Below are 19501 nucleotides of genomic sequence, written 5' to 3' on the forward strand. Positions count from 1 at the left end.
CTTGAGAGGACTGCCTCCCTGATCACAGTGCCTCCCGCGTCAGGTAAGTATGCCTTTTCAACCTCTCCGGAACCGCCAAACGAACTTGTCTGCGCATACCATGTGGTAATGGGGGTCACGTGCTCCTCGTCCTGTCGTGTCGTGCTGTCCACTCGCTGCTATGCTACTAGAAAAGAGAAGAGAATGTGAAGGTTGGTTGCTTGTCATTTGTTCTGCTTTCACTTGATTATTTCTTCCCCAGAGGGAAGTGGGCCACGCTCGGAGGTAGTGCTATACCGAGGCAAACCCGTGGCCGGGACGAGGCAAGCCTCTTTTCCACGGCCCAGTTCCAAAAATCAGTTTAATTTATGAGCTGCTCCATGCGCAACGTACCCGACACTAAGCTGATAAGAACAGAAACTACACTTGATCTTAGCCAAAAGGCGAGAAGCGATGCCCGTAAATGCTCACAGCGGACAAGGTGCTCCCAGTCTCATGGCCACGAGATATGGTGGTCCGATACAATCCGTGCCAAGGAAGGAATGCCCAAAGCCAACCTGAAAGCGAGGCGCACACAACGATCGCCCTTGTACAGTGGGCAGCAGGACCAGCATTGCATGGCACTTGCGTTGACGGCAAGAGGACAAATGCACATTGTGCTTGCTCTGACCTCGTTTTTATTTTCCCTTATAACAAAGTTAATTTTCACGGCGAATTACTTGTCTACGACCATACCACAGGGAAAACACCGGTTCTCGTCCGATCACCGAAGTTAAGCCCTGTCGGGCGGGGTTAGTACTTGGATGGGAGACCGCCTGGGAATACCCCGTGTTGTAGGCTTCCCTTTTTCCTTCTGTACACTTGATTATCTCAAAAAATCTCAGTTTCCTTTAATGAAAGAACATTCCAAACCAGGTTTTTTGAACACAACATGCCAACGATATGTCAAAGATGAGACATACAACAAAAACAAAATAGTTCACACGAGAAAGTGGAACTTGTATTCCCAAGGGAGCGCGTGCGCGCGAGATCTTATCAATCCAACGTTTATGACATGAAACGTATCTTTTCGTGTGAGCAAAGAACAGGATACGACAAGTAAAAAATGCATGCACTGTTATGCATTAGATGGAAGTTAACCTAGCCCGGATGATATGCATACAACGAAGGCTACAACATACAACATTGATCCTGCGAAAACGTGACTTACGTGACGTAGCGCACTTCAAAGTCTTACTGTTCCCTGCTCAACACGGACAGTACGTATTCAAAGGGCCGATAAGACACTATCCTGACCATGAAAGATTTACTTTTTTATGATAACAATCCAATTAACTGATAACATAGAGAAACCACAAAGTGTTGGCCACAGAAATGTAACGCCAACTGATCTGGCGGGTCCTCAGTTACTCAATGCAAAACGGGCTCTCCAGAACGCAACATAACACAACGCAAAAGAAATCTATCGCGATGGAGCAGTACAAACACACATCCACTTACGTTTTCGAAACGATGCACGAGGATAAGAGCTCGACCCGCTGGCATTTTCTTGTCTCACTCGTCTATCGATGGAAATCGATGCGGCTGAAATAAACACGTCCTCTCGCTCTCTCTACGGCCAAGAATGAAAGAAATAAAATCACAGTTTTGCAGTGCACCAAGTACGGAACATTCACCTACAATTTCAGCAGTGGAATTCACAAATACAACTCACCTTCCTTAGTCCTTACACCGCCACCGCATCTCCTTCCCTGCCCTGCCTGAAACGTTACCAACAAACCTTCCCATTAGCCAACTTTGCCACCGGGGTTTGGTGCGGGGACTAGCGCGAACGCAGGTCCCCACTACCAGAAATTATACGCTCGAGTTACCCACATTTGGGGTAATCGCAAGGGTCAACCCAATCGAAGTGCAATGAAAGAGCCTCACCTTGAGAGGACTGCCTCCCTGATCACAGTGCCTCCCGCGTCAGGTAAGTATGCCTTTTCAACCTCTCCGGAACCGCAAAACGCAACTTGTCTGCGCATACCATGTGGTAATGGGGGTCACGTGCTCCTCGTCTGTCGTGTCGTGCTGTCCACTCGCTGCTATGCTACCTAGAAAAGAGAAGAGAATGTGAAGGTTGGTTGCTTGGTCATTTGTTCTGCTTTCACTTGATTATTTCTTCCCCAGAGGGAAGTGGGCCACGCTCGGAGGTAGTGCTATACCGAGGCAAACCCGTGGCCGGGACGAGGCAAGCCTCTTTTCCACGGCCCAGTTCCAAAAATCAGTTTAATATATGAGCTGCTCGATGAGCAGCGTGAATGGCAGACCAAAGGTCACCAGTCGACAGACTCATCCAACGCCTGAGGCATTGGTCACCAGTATTAGGCGACAGAGGCGAAATAAAACTAAGCAAATCAGGTGGTACAGAGGGTGAATTAAGCAGGTGGCCCGAAGCGAAAAACGAGCTTGTTGGAAACATAGAGGCGATGACTCCATCCGCCCCCCACTGGCGGGCAAAATAACGTCGACGTCTCCGGGTTGAAAAACGCTTGAAGAGCAAGGGGAGGTGGAACTTGACACGGGCCTTTGCTCCCTCAATGACGGCGAGGGCCCCAGGTTGACAGAACGAAAGCGGTAGTCATTGCGGGCCAGCCAGATGTGAAACTTACAGGCACACAACAGGTAACTGAAGACTTTGGGCACTGCGTGAAGCTCAGTGGAATTGAAACCAAAAAGTAAATGGCGACGCTCAAGCACAGGACACATAGGCGAGAAATGAAAAAGGAGGGACTGTAGCCAACCAACAACACTTTGAGCAAGGGGACACACAAAGAGCAAATGCGACAGTGACTCGACGACAGGACCACAAAAACAAGCGGAGGAGACAGATAAACCAAAAGAGAGAAGACGCTCAGCAGTGTAAATCACACCATGAGCTACCTTCCAGGAGAAATCAACAACAAAGCGGTCAAAATCAAAGAAGTGGAACTGGCGCCACGTATCATACCAGTAAAGGTCCCCAAAGGAGGGAAAGAACTTAACTACACAGTGCGGTGTGACAGAGGAACAGGATAAAAGAAACTGGTAACCGACTTTGGCAGAGAAAAAAAGCCACGGAGGCGACAACGTGAGGGTCAGAGGATGCGAAAACCAAAGTTCCCCGGGAGGGGGAAAAAGAGCCACCAAGCGACTCCCAGGCCAAAAGCAAAGAGGAGTAAAATGGCGGTAACAGGGACCTGTCGAAGGCAGCGGGACGGGAGAAAACATCAAGAGAGGAGGCAGCAAAACACGATTGAAACCAGTACGACACAAAGGAGGACCAGCTTGACGAGGACAAAGTAGACCGTTTGACCCACTGACCCAGAAGCGACCAAACCTTGAGCTTAATGTCCACCACCGAGAAACCTCCCAGCGATGTGGGCTGAACGACCACAGCACGTGCAACGAGCTCCCGCTTGGTTTTCCAGAAGAATGAGAAAACAAGGGAGTTAAGTTCTTTAAGTACCCAGGGGGGCATGTGGACCAGGGATGCCACATACCAAACCCTGGCGAGGGCCAGGCAATTGATGACCAAAGCCTTGCCATGAAAAGACAAGGAGCGCTGACGCCAGGAGGAGAGGACGCGTTCCACAGCCTCTATCCGAGGCCGCCAATTAGTTCATCAATGTCATGCGGGCCAATGAAGACTCCGAGGATTTTAAGCTTAGAAGATGTCCAGTCGAGAGGGACAGGGGGGTCAGTTCGGCCAGCCCAAGACCCCAGCCACAAGCCGCGAGACTTTGTCAGGTTGAGCTTGGATCCAGAACCAAGCTCATACCTTGTGTAGGTGTCAAAAACAGCCCTAATGGAGGCATCGGAGGACAAGATGAGCGATGTGTCATCCGCGTACTGGGAAATTGGAGAGAGCGGTGAGGGCAGTCCAGGCAGCAAAGGTCCAGTAATGGCGGGATTTGCTCGAATATTGGCGGCCAAGACCTCAGCGACCATAACATACAGCAAAGGTGCGAGGGGGCAGCCTTGACGCACCCCCCGTGTGAGACTGAAAAAGTTTGAGACATGACCGTTAACAATGACAGCACTCTGAACAGCATTATAGAAAAGGCGGATCCAGCGCAGAAAGGAGGTTTGGAAACCCATTCTGCAGAGGGTGGCATGCAGAAAGGACCAATCAACGCGATCAAACGCTTTTTCTTGGTCGAGCGAGAGGATGGCACAAGGAGACCCGGATTGCGTGGCGTAATGGACCATGTCTCGGAGATAAGCGACGTTCTCACCAATATAACGACCGGGGACACCACAGGTTTGATCCTCAGCCACCACGGCATGAATAACCTTCAGGAGACGCCCAGCGATGACGCGGGCAGCGAGCTTGTAGTCCACACTAAGGAGGGAAATTGGCCGCCAGTTACGAGGGTTCAGCCGGTCACCCGTCTTAAAGATGAGAGAAATGATGCCTCGACGCTGAGAGAGGCTGAGAGTGCCAGCCTCATAACATGAGTTCAGGACGAGCACGAGGTCCTGTCCGAGCACCGGCCAGAATTTGACATAAAACTCCATAGGGAGGCCATCCAAGCCCGGGGTCTTGCCTCGAGCCATCCCACATAAAGCAGTATAACACTCCTCCGACTGGAGAGGACCATCACACTGTTGAGCCTGGTCGGCGGACAAGGTGGAGGTGAGGGCGTCGAGCAGGGAAAGAGCCACGTCCCCGTCAGTAGGCTCGGCACTAAACAAGTTAGAATAAAAGGAAGCAAAAGCCTGGCATAGGTCCTTTGAACTCGAGACCACTGTGCCATCATCGCATCGAAGTGCTGAAATAAGTCGGTCGGCGGCACGCTTCTTTTCCAGACGGAAGAAAAAGGCCGAGGAGGTTTCACCTTCCTCAACCCATTGGCCCGAGCACGGACTTGGGCTCCCCGAGCTGCCTCGAGGTCTAGGGCAGCAAGGGCAGACAGGGTAGAATGGTACGGCTCAACACAGGAGGTGAAACCGGCATCAACACGGTTCTTAAGATGCCCAGCTAGTCGGCCAAGGAGGTCTCGACACTGCGATGTTTTCTTTCGAGCGCTCAGCGCAATATTTAATTGTGAGGCCTTTGATTTGGCTCTTGCCCTTATCCCACCACTTAGCTAGTGACGGGAAGGACAGCATGGACTGCCTCCAAACGGACCAAAAATTAGTGATATGCTGGATATAGTCCTCATCATTGAGGACAGAAATGTTGAGCTTCCAGAAACTGTCCCAGGAGCAGCAATGTCTGGGACACTACAAGAAAGCACCACACCACAGTGATCCGAAAACGGACAAGGAATAATATCGCAAGTCAAGACTGATGGTAACAGGAGTACGGGGCACCAATGAGATCAATACGGGAGGCCATAAGGCCGTCTGAGCGAGTCCAAGAGAAGGCAGAATCGGAAGGATGCAGGTGCCTCCAAATGTCCAGACAACAGCAGGAGTCAAAAAGACGTTTTAAGGTAGCAGTACTTTCGCGGGAAGTGTCAGAGACATTGGAGCCCCGACGATCGAGGGCGCGGTCGAACACAGTGTTAAAGTCCCCGGCAAGGAAGGTCGGATAGGTGGGATCAACCCAAGACGAGACGTCGTCCAGGAAGTCGTCACGGGCTGGGTTGCGATTGGGGGCGTAGAGACAGCAGATACGAAACGGGTGCCCAGAATGGGTAAAGTGGCAAAAAACAACACGCCCAGCGGTGTCACACCAAGAGCTCGTAAGGGTGACCGTGGGGCGGAATAAAATGATGCAACCACAAGAGTGTGCAGAGCCAACAGAAGCAACTGCATTAAAACCAGATGAACGAAACCAGACTGACATTCACTGTCTGAAGAGCAGTGGGCCCTCTTGTAGGCAGACAATGTCAGGGACCTGAGGAAAGGAACGTAACCAGTGCAGAACACCAGCGCGCTTGGACGAGTCCCTGAGACCATTGGTGTTTAAGGAGAGGATAGAGAGAGCCATAACTGAGAAGAAAGAGAGAGACAGCACAACTAGGAGCGACGGCTCCGAACCGGGGCAGGGGGAGCCAAGGAGGGAAGGCCAGAATGAACAGCCCTCCCAGACTCCCTGCCCTTTCCAGACTTCGAGCGGCCGGGGACCGCAGAACCAGGAAGAGGTTTCTTCGCTTTCTTCTTAGACTTGACCTGATCATCAGAGGAAGCCTCAACATCCGAAAGTCCACGCTTAGTGACTGGTGAATCAGTCAGCTCGACCTCGTTAACCATTACGGGAGACAGAGATAGAACCTGTGGGGTATTTACAGGGGTTACATTGATGCCCGTTAAAGGGTCATCGTCACTAAATATACTTTGACTGTATTCAGTCTCATTAACTAGTTCATTATCATTCGTATCCATTTCTTTTCCATTATTACTATTATCCATTTCCATTTCTTTTCCATTAACTACAGCATTATTTGTCATTTCTTTTCCAGTAACTACATTATTACTATTATCCATTTCCATTTCTTTTCCATTAACTATAGTAGTATTGTCCATTACACCAACTACGTTACTACTAGTGTTAACATTGTATTACTCTGTGGCGCAGCCAAACCATCAGACGCAGCGGCGGGGGAGGCAGCCACCTGCACGCGCGTCGAGGACCCACCATTACCGTTTTAGGGAGGGCCGCACCCTCCTTAACATTTACTGGTGGCAGGAGAGGCCATGGGTGGAGTACCAGGGGGGATAACTCATTGTCCCTGAGGTCGGTGTGGGAACCCCAACTTGAAATACCAGGTTGCGTGGGGGCAGGAGGACGAAGGGTTACCCCCTCGTCCCCAGAGTCCTCATGGTCAGAGCTTGCAGGAGAAGTGGGAAGGTCCTCAGGACCAGAACTGACATCCAGGAGGGGAGGCAGCGACTCCGGGGGAGTGGCACCAACAACAAGTGAAGCGGACGGATGGGCGGGGGTCGCAGGCGAAGATGGTGGGTTCCCCCAGGCATTGGGGGGGTTGGGCAATCCCTGGCCATGTGACCAGGCTCCCGACACCTGCGGCACTTCCCGCGCAAGTCACAGTTTTTGGTGAGGTGTTCCCCACGACAGATATCACATTCGGCCGGCTGACCCACATACCACACCTTACATTTATATCCAGCAATGTCCAGATTACGAGGGATCCGGCCAGAACGAACCATTTTGATGATACGGGCTCCAGTGCAGATTGCAGGGTCACCCGGGTAATGCTGGTGCCTTATCGTCTCCACCTTCCCGTACGAGGAAAAGTAGGGCCGGAGGCGATCATCACTCTCCTCAAAGGGATAGTGATACAACATAACATTTTGAGCTCGAGGCCCAGCATACATGACTTTGCACTTAGCACCAGCTAAAGTGACAAAATCATAACCTTCAACAATATTTTTACATTTTGGGTCAGCGAAAGTAATCTGAACCAGTTTTACGGGAACAAACTGAATACTGTCAATCACAAAGGGGGTGAACTTTCCCTTGATGGCTGTAACAAGTTCCGCCCTGGGAACAGAGGTTGGAACATCGGAAAGGTCGAGGACTACTGTCCTCTTAAAGGCCGCAAGAGGCATGATGAAAAGGGAAAAAGAGAAAAAACAGTCCCCCCGGAAAGCAAAGCTCCCAGGAAGGGAACAGAAAGACTGGCTACCCTGGGTTATGGCAGGACGCCAAGCATAAGTCCCCAGGAGGGTCACCAGTAAAACTCAGGAATCAAAAATCTTACCACAAATCCCAAAAACGCTTGTCCCCACACTCCAATTCCAATACGGAACTTACGCGTACCACAAGGAAAGGCACGAACCTGGCAGATAATAAAAACCCGCGTCAGGTAAGTATGCCTTTTCAACCTCTCCGGAACCGCAAAAACGCAACTTGTCTGCGCATACCATGTGGTAATGGGGGTCACGTGCTCCTCGTCCTGTCGTGTCGTGCTGTCCACTCGCTGCTATGCTACCTAGAAAAGAGAAGAGAAATGTGAAGGTTGGTTGCTTGGTCATTTGTTCTGCTTTCACTTGATTATTTCTTCCCCAGAGGGAAGTGGGCCACGCTCGGAGGTAGTGCTATACCGAGGCAACCCGTGGCCGGGACGAGGCAAGCCTCTTTTCCACGGCCCAGTTCCAAAAATCAGTTTAATATATGAGCTGCTCGATGAGCAGCGTATCAGATATTAAGCTGATAAGAACAGATACTACACTTGATCTTAGCCAAAAGGCCGAGAAGCCGATGCCCGTAAATGCTCACAGCGGACAAGGTGCTCCCAGTCTCATGGCCACGAGATATGGTGGTCCGATTACAATCCGTGCCAAGGAAGGAATGCCCAAAGCCAACCTGAAAGCGAGGCGCACACAACGATCGCCCTTGTACAGTGGGCAGCAGGACCAGCATTGCATGGCACTTGCGTTGACGGCAAGAGGACAAATGCACATTGTGCTTGCTCTGACCTCGTTTTTATTTTCCCTTATAACAAAGTTAATTTTCACGGCGAATTACTTGTCTACGACCATACCACAGGGAAAACACCGGTTCTCGTCCGATCACCGAAGTTAAGCCCTGTCGGGCGGGGTTAGTACTTGGATGGGAGACCGCCTGGGAATACCCCGTGTTGTAGGCTTCCCTTTTTCCTTCTGTACACTTGATTATCTCAAAAAATCTCAGTTTCCTTTAATGAAAGAACATTCCAAACCAGGTTTTTTTGAACACAACATGCCAACGATATGTCAAAGATGAGACATACAACAAAAACAAAATAGTTCACACGAGAAAGTGGAACTTGTATTCCCAAGGGAGCGCGTGCGCGCGAGATCTTATCAATCCAACGTTTATGACATGAAACGTATCTTTTCGTGTGAGCAAAGAACAGGATACGACAAGTAAAAAATGCATGCACTGTTATGCATTAGATGGAAGTTAACCTAGCCCGGATGATATGCATACAACGAAGGCTACAACACTACAACATTGATCCTGCGAAAACGTGACTTACGTGACGTAGCGCACTTCAAAGTCTTACTGTTCCCTGCTCAACACGGACAGTACGTATTCAAAGGGCCGATAAGACACTATCCTGACCATGAAAGATTTACTTTTTATGATAACAATCCAATTAACTGATAACATAGAGAAACCACAAAGTGTTGGCCACAGAAATGTAACGCCAACTGATCTGGCGGGTCCTCAGTTACTCAATGCAAAACGGGCTCTCCAGAACGCAACATAACACAACGCAAAAGAAATCTATCGCGATGGAGCAGTACAAACACACATCCACTTACGTTTTCGAAACGATGCACGAGGATAAGAGCTCGACCCGCTGGCATTTTCTTGTCTCACTCGTCTATCGATGGAAATCGATGCGGCTGAAATAAACACGTCCTCTCGCTCTCTCTACGGCCAAGAATGAAAGAAATAAAATCACAGTTTTGCAGTGCACCAAGTACGGAACATTCACCTACAATTTCAGCAGTGGAATTCACAAATACAACTCACCTTCCTTAGTCCTTACACCGCCACCGCATCTCCTTCCTGCCCTGCCTGAAACGTTACCAACAAACCTTCCCATTAGCCAACTTTGCCACCGGGGTTTGGTGCGGGGACTAGCGCGAACGCAGGTCCCCACTACCAGAAATTATACGCTCGAGTTACCCACATTTGGGGTAATCGCAAGGGTCAACCCAATCGAAGTGCAATGAAAGAGCCTCACCTTGAGAGGACTGCCTCCCTGATCACAGTGCCTCCCGCGTCAGGTAAGTATGCCTTTTCAACCTCTCCGGAACCGCAAAACGCAACTTGTCTGCGCATACCATGTGGTAATGGGGGTCACGTGCTCCTCGTCCTGTCGTGTCGTGCTGTCCACTCGCTGCTATGCTACCTAGAAAAGAGAAGAGAATGTGAAGGTTGGTTGCTTGGTCATTTGTTCTGCTTTCACTTGATTATTTCTTCCCCAGAGGGAAGTGGGCCACGCTCGGAGGTAGTGCTATACCGAGGCAACCCGTGGCCGGGACGAGGCAAGCCTCTTTTCCACGGCCCAGTTCCAAAAATCAGTTTAATATATGAGCTGCTCGATGAGCAGCGTATCAGATATTAAGCTGATAAGAACAGATTTTTTTTTTTTTTTGATAAAATTTTATTTACAAGGGCCTAAGGGCCCAGGTAAAAAGACCTGATTACAAGAAGGTACTAGAGCGGCTAATAATTACAGTGCGTCGGTGCAAAAAGGTAAACAGAGTCCATCTCAAAGCAAGGTGCAAGGTGCAATTGCCTACCTGAACTATCTAATGAACAAAAAGAACTAAAAGTGAAAAATAGGACGACCGTTACAATCAACAGAACAGATTACACTACCGGTCGACCAAAAATCTTTAACTCTAGAGACAGGTTCGCCTAAGATACGCAACTTAATATCTTTAATAATCATGTTAATAATAGAACGTGAGCCAAGAGAGCTGTTTCGAAAAGTCGCAAGGTTACGCGCCAGCCAAACGAAGTAAACGATAGTCGCAATGAGATAACTAGACAGACGGTGCCCCGCGGACGACGAAATAGGGGACAAGGGAAACAAAACAGAAGAAAAGGACAGCACAAAGGGAGAACCAAGGAGACGAGAGAGAAAGGGCGTAAAGAAATTCCAGACATGAACGACCCTACGACATGCAACAAAACAATGACAAGGGGATTCAATACGAGAACAAACAGCACAACGGTCGGAGGCAATATAACCCCAAACCTTGAGGTTATATCGCACCCGAACTGCATTATGTAAGAGGAGCCAGAGAACATCACATTTATAATTCTCGATAAACTTAAGACGAGACTTTCGCCACACGGACACCCACCGGATTATGGGGCGGCCAACAACGGCTCCCCAAAAACTAGCGCATGTTGGAGCAGGGGACGGAAATACAGACAACAAGGAATAAATGTTCTTACAAGATAAATCATCAGGCACAGACCCATGACGCTCAAACAGAGACTGAAACAAAGCAAGACACTGACGGTAACACAGGGAGGGATCCGAAGAAGAAGGGACGGAATTGCTCGCGAAAGAGAAGCGAGGATCAAACTTAAAAAGACAATTCCCAAGAAAGAAGCGGGCCAAAAAATGCCATTTATCAGAACCGAAGTCATCTCGAAGACTTAAAAAACAGGACAGACGCAGGCTGGCACACTTGGTCTGAAAGTCGACGACACCAAGGCCGCCAGAAGACAAAGGTGCACAGCAGCGCTGTCGACTCACGTTCTCCATTTTGCCTTTCCAAATGAAAGGCCAAACAAGACGTTTGTAGCGGTCACACACCCATCGCGGAGGTGCGAGGATTTTGGCAACGTGCCAAAACCTACTCGCCCCGAGGACATTAATAATCATTGTGCGGCCAACAAAAGAAAGTTCCCTTTGTCTCCACAAATTGATAACATTTTCGAGCTTATCTAGCTTAGGTTTCCAGTTGTCTGACTCGACAGAAACCAGACCGTTAGAAAAGAAAACACCCAATATCCTAATTTTAGAGACCCACTTTAAACCAAAGGGGGAGGCACCGTTCGCCCTCCACCTCCCAAGCCACATAGCCTCGGTCTTAGTCGTGTTAAGTTTTGCTCCCGAAGCTATTTCAAACCTGCGAACCACTCGCAAAAGGTGACATAGGGAACTTTCCGATTTCAAAAAGCAAGTTGCATCGTCAGCGTACTGAGAAATCTTAAATTGTAAGCCAGCCGCACCAAGGAGGAGAAAGCCAACAATGTCCGGACATTTTCGAATTTGGGTAGACAGGATTTCAGAAACCAGCACGTATAAAAGGGGGGAGAGGGGACAACCCTGCCTAACACCCCTTCCCAAAAAAACAGGGGCGGAAAGAGACCCGTTACAAATAATGCGCGAAAAGACATTGTTATAAAAGAGACTCACCCATTGACAAAAAGAGGGACCAAAACCGAACTTAGACAAAACGCGCATGAGAAAGGCGTGGTCGACACGGTCAAAGGCCTTTTCTTGGTCTAAGGTCACAAGTATTCCAGATTCGTTAGTTTTACTAATCATGTCGAGGGTGTCACGAATCAGAAGGAGATTAGAGAAGATAGATCTCCCAACTACAGAGCACGACTGATCGCGATGAACAATAGAACACATTACAGGCTTGAGACGCTCGGTAATAGCCTTAGAAGCGATTTTATAATCGGTATTTAGCAAAGAGATGGGGCGCCAGTTTTTCGGCATGCGCTTATCGTCTTTCTTGTGTATCAGACGCAAGAGGCCCTCTCGCTGAGAGTCAATGAGGGAACCCCGATGAAAGCCCTCATTCAAAACACGAGCAAGGGCATCACCAAGATCCCCCAGAAAGCAACATAAAATTCGGTTGGGAGACCATCAGACCCTGGGGACTTGCCGGTTTGAAGACCGCTAACAGCCGAAAAAAGCTCGTCTTTTGTCAACTCCCCCTCACAGCTCTCTCGTTCAGCATTCGACAGAGAAAGGTCTAGGTCATTAATTAAATCCATTTGAACAGAAAGATCCAAGGTATCCTTGGCAAACAATGACTTATAGAAATCTACAAGGACTAATTCCAAATCGTGTTGGGACGTCTTCTCGACGCCATTGGCATCCAGAAGGCAGTCCATGGAATTCTTTTCAGCACGTTTTTTCTCGAGGCGGAAAAAATATCTAGTCGGCCGTTCTCCTTCTTCAACCCACTTGGCACGTGAACGAATTTTTGCGCCCTCCGCTTCCTGGGAAACCAGGGAAGAGAGGGCGCTTTCAAGATCCCTGACCTCAGAAGCGGCCTGGGAGCCACCAGAGGCCAGAGAGTTCTTTGCGTGGATCAAGCGCTTGGTCAAAGAACTGCGTTCACTATTAATCTGCCTTTGTTTATTAACGCAAAACTCGATACAAAACCTACGAATGCCAAGTTTTAAAGCCTCCCACCAAGCACCAAGGGAATCGAAGTCGGAGACACGCTCCTTAAAGGAAGCAATAAACGCAGACATTTTGCTCTTAAAAGACTCATCGGACAAGAAACTTGTATTAAACCGCCAAACACCGCTACGGGGACAAGAAAAATTGTCGAGAGACAAAAATAGACGAACAAAATCGTGGTCCGAAAAAACACACGGCATTACATCGGAGGTTCGAACGTGCGGAACAAGGGAACGAGAAATCAAAAAGCGATCGAGGCGCGAAGCTTGAGAATAGCCGGTATTGGCCCAAGTGAAGGAAACACCACGAGGGTTCCGTCTGCGCCAAATATCAACAAGAGAACAGTCTGAAATGAAGGATTTAAGGACTGACTTATCAGGAAGAGAATCATCAACTAGGACAAGACGGTCGAGAGGATTATCGATACAATTAAAATCACCGGCCACTATCCGAATAGGGGATAGAAAAAAGGAATGCAGATTTTGAAAAAAGTGCTTGCGTCCGGTAACGGTGTTTGGAGCGTAAATATTAATGACATTAATCCGCTGCTGCCCCAAAAGTACCAATGCACTTAAGACTCTACCATCTGAATCAAAAATAAAGCGAGAGATGGTTCCTGGAAAATTCGGAGGGGTGAGCAGGGCTACACCAGCCGACCTGCCCGTCCCGAAGGACCAAAAACATTTACCGGGCCATTTACGAGAAAAAGTATCAGCTTGACGTTTGTTTGAAACATGAGTCTCCTGTAATAAGATCAAATCGCAACTTAGGCGAGATAATTCGTTTAGGATCAGGTCACTCTTAGTGGGTGATACAAGCCCACGGACGTTCAGAGAAAGGAGCTTTAGCATTGGTACTAATGGTGGCGTTTACCAACCGTGGTCCACCCTTCAGACTCGCTGTAAGTATGATCCCCGCGCAATCGAGTTCTAGATCGATGACGGTCGTGGCTGCGGGAACGGCCACGCCCGCGACGGTACTCACGATCACGGTCACGTTCACGTTCACGGTCACGGTCACGGTCACGGTCACGGTCACGGTCACGGTCACGGTCACGGTCACGGTCACGGTCACGTTCCCGCTCCCGTTCCCGTTCCCGTTCCCGTTCCCGCTCCCGCTCCCGCTCCCGCTCCCGCTCTCGCTCTCGCTCCCGATCACGGCGGCCAACATGACTACTTGTCCTACCAGATCCTTTAGATTCACGTTCAACTTGATCATCCCAGCCTTTTCCTTGTTGAGGAGAGGACCCAGAAACAGACTCAGAACCAGACTCCTCACTACTAGATTCATCACTTGCATCACTAGATTCCTTATGAGCCGCATCGGGGGGGTTCGGAGCTAGGGGGCGTCTCTGCACCTGGGGAGGTTTACTGACTGGAGGAGGCTGAGCAGCAGGAACCGGAGCTGGAGCAGGCGGACGAGAGGCAACAGCAGCATAGGAAGAGGGCTCGGGAGACTCACGAGGACGCGTACGAGGACCAGAAGATGACGGGTCTACATCAGCACTGTGGATAAGGAACGGGCACGCAGCTGTTGAATGATCAGGCTTCATACAAATGGAACACATAGGGTCACACGGACAGGATCTTGACAAGTGGCCAGGCTCTTCGCAGTTGGCGCAGCGCACAGACCGACAGACGGCCGCGAAGTGCCCAAGGGCCCCGCAGCGCCTGCAGGTCTGTGGCTGTCCCGGGTACCAGATCCGAACAAATTCGCCCACTACTCGAACAGAGGAAGGGATGGGCTTGCTGAGACGCATCCGGGCAGTACGGTTCCCATTGAACAAACTATCGCCAGAACGATCCCTACGAAAAGAAAGAACAGTGCCATAGGTGGATAAACGGCCAATCAGAACAGAGTCCGGGAGTTCCACCGGAGCTTCGTAAAGCTTGACCAAGGTTACAGCATTCTGCCTATCACCGATAAGAACACGTGACCCCTCGATATCGAGGTGGGGAATACGGAGCGCTGCTTCTTTTGCCGCAACTGATCTAAAGGTGACGACCCAATTTTTGTTAGAAGCGCAATACTGGATGGACACAATGGAGTCGATATCAACGCCAGCTTCATCAAAACTGCCCAAGATCTTTTGGCTGTTGGAAGGAGAGTCCAACTTAAAAAACACGGAGAATCCCTTCTTAAGAGCCACTCCACGGTTGTCTGGAGAGTGGGACCAAATCTCACGAGGAGAAGCACAGAAACGTACACCACTTTTGGCCATGTTAGCCAGCGCTTGTGGGACAACAACTTCAGACTCCAATGGCGAGAAGAGCTCGGGCGTGAAGGCTTCTTCACCATCAGGAACTTCAGGAACTTCAACAGTGGCATTGGCCAGCGCCAGCATCAGCATCAGCATCAGCATTTCATATCTGCGTCGGCAGCATCCATACTCACAATTGTGGGGGGGATAACCTCAGCAGTACTAGCATCTTCAGGGTCAGCAACAGCAGCAGTTGAGTCTTCTTCCATAAGTGTTGGGGGGCGCAGACGAAGAGGTCCACGAAGTGTAGCTCCCACTAAGGCCAATTGGTACACTTAGCCAAAAGGCCGAGAAGCGATGCCCGTAAATGCTCACAGCGGACAAGGTGCTCCCAGTCTCATGGCCACGAGATATGGTGGTCCGATTACAATCCGTGCCAAGGAAGGAATGCCCAAAGCCAACCTGAAAGCGAGGCGCACACAACGATCGCCCTTGTACAGTGGGCAGCAGGACCAGCATTGCATGGCACTTGCGTTGACGGCAAGAGGACAAATGCACATTGTGCTTGCTCTGACCTCGTTTTTATTTTCCCTTATAACAAAGTTAATTTTCACGGCGAATTACTTGTCTACGACCATACCACAGGGAAAACACCGGTTCTCGTCCGATCACCGAAGTTAAGCCCTGTCGGGCGGGGTTAGTACTTGGATGGGAGACCGCCTGGGAATACCCCGTGTTGTAGGCTTCCCTTTTTCCTTCTGTACACTTGATTATCTCAAAAAATCTCAGTTTCCTTTAATGAAAGAACATTCCAAACCAGGTTTTTTGAACACAACATGCCAACGATATGTCAAAGATGAGACATACAACAAAAACAAAATAGTTCACACGAGAAAGTGGAACTTGTATTCCCAAGGGAGCGCGTGCGCGCGAGATCTTATCAATCCAACGTTTATGACATGAAACGTATCTTTTCGTGTGAGCAAAGAACAGGATACGACAAGTAAAAAATGCATGCACTGTTATGCATTAGATGGAAGTTAACCTAGCCCGGATGATATGCATACAACGAAGGCTACAACACTACAACATTGATCCTGCGAAAACGTGACTTACGTGACGTAGCGCACTTCAAAGTCTTACTGTTCCCTGCTCAACACGGACAGTACGTATTCAAAGGGCCGATAAGACACTATCCTGACCATGAAAGATTTACTTTTTATGATAACAATCCAATTAACTGATAACATAGAGAAACCACAAAGTGTTGGCCACAGAAATGTAACGCCAACTGATCTGGCGGGTCCTCAGTTACTCAATGCAAAACGGGCTCTCCAGAACGCAACATAACACAACGCAAAAGAAATCTATCGCGATGGAGCAGTACAAACACACATCCACTTACGTTTTCGAAACGATGCACGAGGATAAGAGCTCGACCCGCTGGCATTTTCTTGTCTCACTCGTCTATCGATGGAAATCGATGCGGCTGAAATAAACACGTCCTCTCGCTCTCTCTACGGCCAAGAATGAAAGAAATAAAATCACAGTTTTGCAGTGCACCAAGTACGGAACATTCACCTACAATTTCAGCAGTGGAATTCACAAATACAACTCACCTTCCTTAGTCCTTACACCGCCACCGCATCTCCTTCCCTGCCCTGCCTGAAACGTTACCAACAAACCTTCCCATTAGCCAACTTTGCCACCGGGGTTTGGTGCGGGGACTAGCGCGAACGCAGGTCCCCACTACCAGAAATTATACGCTCGAGTTACCCACATTTGGGGTAATCGCAAGGGTCAACCCAATCGAAGTGCAATGAAAGAGCCTCACCTTGAGAGGACTGCCTCCCTGATCACAGTGCCTCCCGCGTCAGGTAAGTATGCCTTTTCAACCTCTCCGGAACCGCAAAACGCAACTTGTCTGCGCATACCATGTGGTAATGGGGGTCACGTGCTCCTCGTCCTGTCGTGTCGTGCTGTCCACTCGCTGCTATGCTACCTAGAAAAGAGAAGAGAATGTGAAGGTTGGTTGCTTGGTCATTTGTTCTGCTTTCACTTGATTATTTCTTCCCCAGAGGGAAGTGGGCCACGCTCGGAGGTAGTGCTATACCGAGGCAACCCGTGGCCGGGACGAGGCAAGCCTCTTTTCCACGGCCCAGTTCCAAAAATCAGTTTAATATATGAGCTGCTCGATGAGCAGCGTATCAGATATTAAGCTGATAAGAACAGATACTACACTTGATCTTAGCCAAAAGGCCGAGAAGCGATGCCCGTAAATGCTCACAGCGGACAAGGTGCTCCCAGTCTCATGGCCACGAGATATGGTGGTCCGATTACAATCCGTGCCAAGGAAGGAATGCCCAAAGCCAACCTGAAAGCGAGGCGCACACAACGATCGCCCTTGTACAGTGGGCAGCAGGACCAGCATTGCATGGCACTTGCGTTGACGGCAAGAGGACAAATGCACATTGTGCTTGCTCTGACCTCGTTTTTTATTTTCCCTTATAACAAAGTTAATTTTCACGGCGAATTACTTGTCTACGACCATACCACCACAGGAAACAACACGGTTCTCGTCCGATCACCGAAGTTAAGCCCTGTCGGGCGGGGTTAGTACTTGGATGGGAGACCCGCCTGGGAATACCCCGTGTTGTAGGCTTCCCTTTTTCCTTCTGTACACTTGATTATCTCAAAAAAATCTCAGTTTCCTTTAATGAAAGAACATTCCAACCAGGTTTTTTGAACACAACATGCCAACGATATGTCAAAGATGAGACATACAACAAAAACAAAATAGTTCACACGAGAAAAGTGGAAAACTTGTATTCCCAAGGGAGCGCGTGCGCGCGAGATCTTATCAATCCAACGTTTATGACATGAAACGTATCTTTTCGTGTGAGCAAAGAACAGGATACGACAAGTAAAAAATGCATGCACTGTTATGCATTAGATGGAAGTTAACCTAGCCCGGATGATATGCATACAACGAAGGCTACAACACTACAACATTGATCCTGCGAAAACGTGACTTACGTGACGTAGCGCACTTCAAAGTCTTACTGTTCCCTGCTCAACACGGACAGTACGTATTCAAAGGGCCGATAAGACACTATCCTGACCATGAAAGATTTACTTTTTATGATAACAATCCAATTAACTGATAACATAGAGAAACCACAAAGTGTTGGCCACAGAAATGTAACGCCAACTGATCTGGCGGGTCCTCAGTTACTCAATGCAAAACGGGCTCTCCAGAACGCAACATAACACAACGCAAAAGAAATCTATCGCGATGGAGCAGTACAAACACACATCCACTTACGTTTTCGAAACGATGCACGAGGATAAGAGCTCGACCCGCTGGCATTTTTCTTGTCTCACTCGTCTATCGATGGAAATCGATGCGGCTGAATAAACACGTCCTCTCGCTCTCTCTACGGCCAAGAATGAAAGAAATAAAATCACAGTTTTGCAGTGCACCAAGTACGGAACATTCACCTACAATTTCAGCAGTGGAATTCACAAATACAACTCACCTTCCTTAGTCCTTACACCGCCACCGCATCTCCTTCCCTGCCCTGCCTGAAACGTTACCAACAAACCTTCCCCATTAGCCAACTTTGCCACCGGGGTTTGGTGCGGGGACTAGCGCGAACGCAGGTCCCCACTACCAGAAATTATACGCTCGAGTTACCCACATTGGGGTAATCGCAAGGGTCAACCCAATCGAAGTGCAATGAAAGAGCCTCACCTTGAGAGGACTGCCTCCCTGATCACAGTGCCTCCCGCGTCAGGTAAGTATGCCTTTTCAACCTCTCCGGAAACCGCAAAACGCAAACTTGTCTGCGCATACCATGTGGTAATGGGGGTCACGTGCTCCTCGTCCTGTCGTGTCGTGCTGTCCACTCGCTGCTATGCTACCTAGAAAAGAGAAGAGAATGTGAAGGTTGGTTGCTTGGTCATTTGTTCTGCTTTCACTTGATTATTTCTTCCCCAGAGGGAAGTGGGCCACGCTCGGAGGTAGTGCTATACCGAGGCAACCCGTGGCCGGGACGAGGCAAGCCTCTTTTCCACGGCCCAGTTCCAAAAATCAGTTTAATATATGAGCTGCTCGATGAGCAGCGTATCAGATATTAAGCTGATAAGAACAGATACTACACTTGATCTTAGCCAAAAGGCCGAGAAGCGATGCCCGTAAATGCTCACAGCGGACAAGGTGCTCCCAGTCTCATGGCCACGAGATATGGTGGTCCGATTACAATCCGTGCCAAGGAAGGAATGCCCAAAGCCAACCTGAAAGCGAGGCGCACACAACGATCGCCCTTGTACAGTGGGCAGCAGGACCAGCATTGCATGGCACTTGCGTTGACGGCAAGAGGACAAATGCACATTGTGCTTGCTCTGACCTCGTTTTTATTTTCCCTTTAACAAAGTTAATTTTCAC

The 19501-nt window shown here is 49.2% G+C and overlaps 12 non-coding genes and 2 pseudogenes across 12 annotated transcripts; 4 read left to right on the plus strand and 10 right to left on the minus strand.

Annotated features, from left to right (window-relative positions):
* Positions 1-242: 242 nt before the first annotated feature.
* Positions 243-434, minus strand: LOC138012083 (U2 spliceosomal RNA). Its single transcript, XR_011124970.1, has one exon. It is a non-coding gene; the product is annotated as a U2 spliceosomal RNA (small nuclear RNA).
* A 266-nt stretch (positions 435-700) lies between these two features.
* LOC138011987 (5S ribosomal RNA) lies at positions 701-819 on the plus strand. The gene has a single exon (XR_011124884.1). It is a non-coding gene; the product is annotated as a 5S ribosomal RNA (ribosomal RNA).
* Positions 820-1795: 976 nt separating this feature from the next.
* LOC138011923 (U1 spliceosomal RNA) lies at positions 1796-1959 on the minus strand. The gene has a single exon (XR_011124824.1). It is a non-coding gene; the product is annotated as a U1 spliceosomal RNA (small nuclear RNA).
* Positions 1960-2152: 193 nt separating this feature from the next.
* Positions 2153-2344, minus strand: LOC138012141 (U2 spliceosomal RNA). Its single transcript, XR_011125003.1, has one exon. It is a non-coding gene; the product is annotated as a U2 spliceosomal RNA (small nuclear RNA).
* Positions 2345-7982: 5638 nt separating this feature from the next.
* Positions 7983-8174, minus strand: LOC138012050 (U2 spliceosomal RNA). Its single transcript, XR_011124940.1, has one exon. It is a non-coding gene; the product is annotated as a U2 spliceosomal RNA (small nuclear RNA).
* A 268-nt stretch (positions 8175-8442) lies between these two features.
* On the plus strand, positions 8443-8561 carry LOC138012103 (5S ribosomal RNA). Its single transcript, XR_011124980.1, has one exon. It is a non-coding gene; the product is annotated as a 5S ribosomal RNA (ribosomal RNA).
* A 976-nt stretch (positions 8562-9537) lies between these two features.
* LOC138011924 (U1 spliceosomal RNA) lies at positions 9538-9701 on the minus strand. Its single transcript, XR_011124825.1, has one exon. It is a non-coding gene; the product is annotated as a U1 spliceosomal RNA (small nuclear RNA).
* A 194-nt stretch (positions 9702-9895) lies between these two features.
* LOC138012092 (U2 spliceosomal RNA) lies at positions 9896-10077 on the minus strand (annotated as a pseudogene).
* Positions 10078-15680: 5603 nt separating this feature from the next.
* Positions 15681-15799, plus strand: LOC138012152 (5S ribosomal RNA). Its single transcript, XR_011125011.1, has one exon. It is a non-coding gene; the product is annotated as a 5S ribosomal RNA (ribosomal RNA).
* A 976-nt stretch (positions 15800-16775) lies between these two features.
* LOC138011925 (U1 spliceosomal RNA) lies at positions 16776-16939 on the minus strand. The gene has a single exon (XR_011124826.1). It is a non-coding gene; the product is annotated as a U1 spliceosomal RNA (small nuclear RNA).
* Positions 16940-17133: 194 nt separating this feature from the next.
* LOC138012022 (U2 spliceosomal RNA) lies at positions 17134-17325 on the minus strand. Its single transcript, XR_011124913.1, has one exon. It is a non-coding gene; the product is annotated as a U2 spliceosomal RNA (small nuclear RNA).
* A 268-nt stretch (positions 17326-17593) lies between these two features.
* LOC138011915 (5S ribosomal RNA) lies at positions 17594-17716 on the plus strand (annotated as a pseudogene).
* Positions 17717-18696: 980 nt separating this feature from the next.
* On the minus strand, positions 18697-18859 carry LOC138011969 (U1 spliceosomal RNA). Its single transcript, XR_011124868.1, has one exon. It is a non-coding gene; the product is annotated as a U1 spliceosomal RNA (small nuclear RNA).
* Positions 18860-19055: 196 nt separating this feature from the next.
* On the minus strand, positions 19056-19247 carry LOC138012023 (U2 spliceosomal RNA). The gene has a single exon (XR_011124914.1). It is a non-coding gene; the product is annotated as a U2 spliceosomal RNA (small nuclear RNA).
* Between the last annotated feature and the right edge of the window lie 254 nt (positions 19248-19501).

Source organism: Montipora foliosa, chromosome 7, assembly GCF_036669935.1.
Source record: "Montipora foliosa isolate CH-2021 chromosome 7, ASM3666993v2, whole genome shotgun sequence".
NCBI lineage: Eukaryota > Metazoa > Cnidaria > Anthozoa > Scleractinia > Acroporidae > Montipora > Montipora foliosa.